Here is a 4492-nt window from a genome sequence, read left to right as displayed (position 1 = left end):
CATCTTCTATATCATTAATATATATTGTAAAAAGCTGCGGTCCCAGCACTGATCCCTGCAGTACCCCCCTGTCACTGCCTGCCATTCCGAAATGGAGCTGTTTATCACTACTCTTTGTTTCCTGTCAGCCAACCAACTTTCAATCCAAGTTAGTCCTTTGCCCCCAATACCATGCGCCCTAATTTTGCTCACTAACCTCAAAAGCTTTCTGAAAGTCCAGGTACGCTACATCTACTGGATCTCCCTCGTCCATTTTCAGAGTTACATCCTCAAAAAATTCCAGAAGATTAGTCAAGCATGATTTCCCCTTCATAAATCCATGCTGACTCTGACCTATCCTGTTACTACTATCCAGATGTGTCGTAATTTCATCCTTTATAATAGACTCCAGCATCTTTCCCACCACTGAGGTCAGACTAACTGGTCTATAATTTCCTGTTTTCTCTCTCCCACCTTTCTTAAAAAGTGGTACAACAATAGGGTAGTGGTGATGGGAGATTGTAATTCTCCCAAAATTGACTGGGATACACTTAGTGTCAGAGGTCTGGATGGGGTAGAATTTGTAAGAAGCATCCAGGAGAGTTTTCTAGAGTAGTATGTCAATAGTCCGACAAGGGAAGGGGCCGTATTGGACCTGGTACTGGGGAATGAGTCAGAACAGGTGGTAGAAGTTGCGGTGGGGGATTTCTTTGGGAACAGTGAGCACAATTCTGTAAGTTTTAGAATACCCATAGACAAAGATGAGACTGGTCCTAAGTACTAAACTGGCACAAGGCCAATTATATCAAAATTATGCAGGAGCTGGGAAATGTGGATTGGATGCTATTTGAAGGGAAGTCCATATTTGAGATGTGGGAGGCTTTCAAAGATAGGTTAAAGATAGTGCTGGATAGGCACGTCCCGCTGACGGCAAAGGATAGGAAAGGCAAGATTCGTGAACCGTGGATGACAGAGAAATCATACGACTAGCCAAGAGGAAAAGGGTACATAAGGTTTGGGCAGCTGAGAACAAAACGGGCCTGGAGGACAGTCTAAAACGAGGGATCAAGCGGGCTAAAAGGGTCATGAAATAGCTTTAGCAAGTAGAATTAATGGGAATCCGAAAGCATTTTATTCTTATATAAGATGCAAGCGGGGAACTAGAGAAAGGATTGATCCACTAAAGGTCCACAATAATGAAGGAAGGCTGTGCGCCGAACCTGGGAGAATGGGTGAAATTTTCAATGATTACTTTGCACTGAAGAGAGGAAGATGATGAACGTTGAGATTAGAGACAGAAGTTTGATTAGTCTGGATCACGTTGGCAAAAGTAGGGAAGATGTGTTGGGTATGCTAGAGGTTATTAAGGTGGACAAATCCCCAGGACCGGATGGGATCTTTCCCAGGTTGCTGAGGGAGGCAAGAGAGGAAATAGCTGGGGCCCTGACAGATATCTTTGTGGCATGCTTAAATACAGGTGAGGTGCCAGAGGACTGGAGGGTTGCTCATGTTGTCCCTCTGTACAAGAAGAGTAGTGGGGATATTCCGGGTAACTACAGACCAGTGAGCCTGACGTCGGTGGTGGGGAAGTTGCTGGAGAGGGTACTGAGGCATAGGATCTATTTATATTTCGAAAAAAATGGGCTTATCAGTGATAGGCAACATGGTTTTGTGCGGGAGAGATCGTTCCTTACCAACATAATAGAGCTCTTTGAGGAAGTGAGCAAGTTGATAGATGAAGGAAGGGCTGGTGATGTCATATACATGGACTTTGGTAAGGCGTTTGATAAGGTTCCCCATGGGAAACTAATGGAGAAAGTGAAGTCACATGGTGTGCAGGGTGTTCTAGCTCGGTGGATAAAGAACTGGTTGAGCAACAGGAGACAGAGAGTAGTAGTTGAAGGGAGTTTCTCGAAATGGAGAAAGGTGACCAGTGATGTTCCACAGGGGTCAGTGTTGAGGCCACTGTTGTTTGTAACATACATAAATGATCTGGAAGAGGGCACTGTTGGTATGATCATCAAATTTGCAGATGACAAGAAGATTGGTGGAGTAGCAGAAAGCATAAAGGACTGTCAGAGAATACAGGAGGATATAGATAGACTGGAGAGTTGGGCAGAGAAGTGGCAGATGGAGGTCAATCCAGGTAAATGTGAGGTGATGCATTTTTGGGAAGTCTAATTCGAGAGTGAACTATACTGTAAATGGAAGAGCCTTGGGAAAAGTTGATGAGCAGAGAGATCTGGGAGTTCAGGTCCATTGTACCCTGAATGTTGCTGCACAGGTGGATAGAGTGGTCAAGAAGGCATATAGTATGCTTGCCTTTATCGGACAGGGTATTGAGTATAAGAGCTTGCAGGTCATGTTAAAATTGTACAAGACTTTTGGTTTGACCGCATTTAGAAAACTGTGTACAGTTCTGGTCGCCACATTATCAAAAGGATGAGGGTGCAGAGAAGGTTTACGAAGATGTTGCCTAGTATGGAAGGTGCTAGCTATGAAGAGAGGTTGAGTAGGTTAGGTTTATTTTCACTGGAAAAAAGGAGATTGAGGGGGGACCTGATTGAGGTTTACAAAATCATGAAGGGTATAGACAGGGTGGATAGAGACAAGCTTTTTCCCAGGGTGAAGGATTCAATAACGAGGGGTCACGCTTTCAAAGTGAGAGGTGGAAAGTTTAAGGGGGATACACGTGGTAAGTACTTCACACAGAGGGTGGTGGGTGTCTGGAACGCGTTGCCAGTAGATGTAGTAGAGGCAGGCATGAGTAGGTGGGATGCTGAGGTATACAGATGCTTAGGGATTGGGCGACAGGTTTAGATAGTAGATTTGCATCCGTTCAGGCGTGGAGGGCTGAAGGGCCTGTTCTTGGGCTGTCAATTCTGTTTCTTTGTTCTTGTTTCATACAATTTACAAGTTCGCTGATGACACCACCATAGTCGGTCGAATCTCAGATGGTGATGAAACAGACTACAGCCGGGAGGTGAAAGACCTGGAAAAATGGTGCACTGAGTTCAACCTCGCTCTCAATGCCGGCAAATCCAAGGAATTCACTATTGACTTTCAGCGGGATGTTACTCATGCCCCCCCACACATTACCAGCACAGAGGTGGAGAGTGTCAAGCTCCTTCACCATCGAGTATGTACAGAAGAGGCTGTTCTGAGATAACAATCAGGTTTATTGCATGTTAGTAAGATGTACATCTATATTTCATCTGAAAACTGGGGGAGAGCTCCCTGTGTCCACCCACAGACTGTGTGTCATATCAGTTGAACAGATAGAGCCAGTGACATGAACATTAGCCTCTACAGAATCATTATGGTACACAGGACTCCCCCTCATCTTTTTCACCAAAATTTAACTTATCCTTCCATTATCTATATCATTATAACACATTTCCCTTTATTCCGTCACCCCCACCCTGATCTCTGACATCACACAGGCAGATGGTCTGGATATTCCACACTTTTCCGAGGCTCGGATAAATGATAACACTTTTCCGTGTAGATGTTTTTTCCTGGAGGAGTTTCTAACTCCCAGAATTCTTTAGTGTAGGATGCAGTTCCTTATGGGTGTCATTGCTAGTCCATTCCCTTAACTGGAGAATCCTTCTACTCCTCAATTTCCTTCCTGGATGTTGAATGCTCTGTGAAATAAATCGCATGTTCCTTGTAGTATCTCAGATTCTTGGATTCGGCCCTGTGTTAATCTGTGTATTAACAACTGATCTGCTTTTGTCCTAGACTTCACAATCCTGTATGATCATAGACTGCCCAATGAAAAATAAAATCTTCAATTGCTTTTGAGATCTCTGGTCACCACAACCTCTAATTGCCAAATAGGATTGGAAGGAGGTAAATGTTGTTCCACTTTTCAAGAAGGGTAATAGGGAAATCCCTGGTAATTACAGACCAGTCAGTCTTACGTCTGTGGTCAGCAAAGTTGTGGAATGAATTCTGAGGGATAGGTTTTATGACTATTTGGCAAAGCATGGCGTGATTAAAGACAGTCAGCATGGCTTTGTGAGGGGCAGGTCATGCCTCACAAATCTTATTGAGTTCTTTGAGGAGGTGACAAGACAGGTCAACGAAGGTCGAGCAGTGAATGTGATGTATATGGACTTCAGCAAGGCATTTGATAGGGTTCCCCATGGTAGGCTCATTCATAAAGTCAGGAAGTATGGGATACAGGGAGATTTGGCTGTCTGGATTCAGAATTGGCTGGCTGACAGAAGGCAGAGAGTGGTTGTAGATGGAAGCCTGGAGGACAGTTTTGAGTGGGGTCCCGCAGAGCTCTGTTCTTGGGCCTCTGTAGTTTTTATAAATGACTTGGATGAGGAGGTTCAGGGGTGGGTTAGTAATTCGCAGATGACACAAAGGTTGGAGGTGTCATCGATAGAAGGCTAATGCAGGCTGCGGGGCGACATAGACAGGATGCAGAACTGGGCTGAGAAATGGAAGATGGAGTTCAACCTGGATAAATGTGAAGTGATGCATTTTGGAAGGTCAAACT

Source organism: Chiloscyllium plagiosum, chromosome 16 (assembly GCF_004010195.1).
Source record: "Chiloscyllium plagiosum isolate BGI_BamShark_2017 chromosome 16, ASM401019v2, whole genome shotgun sequence".
NCBI lineage: Eukaryota > Metazoa > Chordata > Chondrichthyes > Orectolobiformes > Hemiscylliidae > Chiloscyllium > Chiloscyllium plagiosum.
This window is presented reverse-complemented; position numbering follows the sequence as displayed.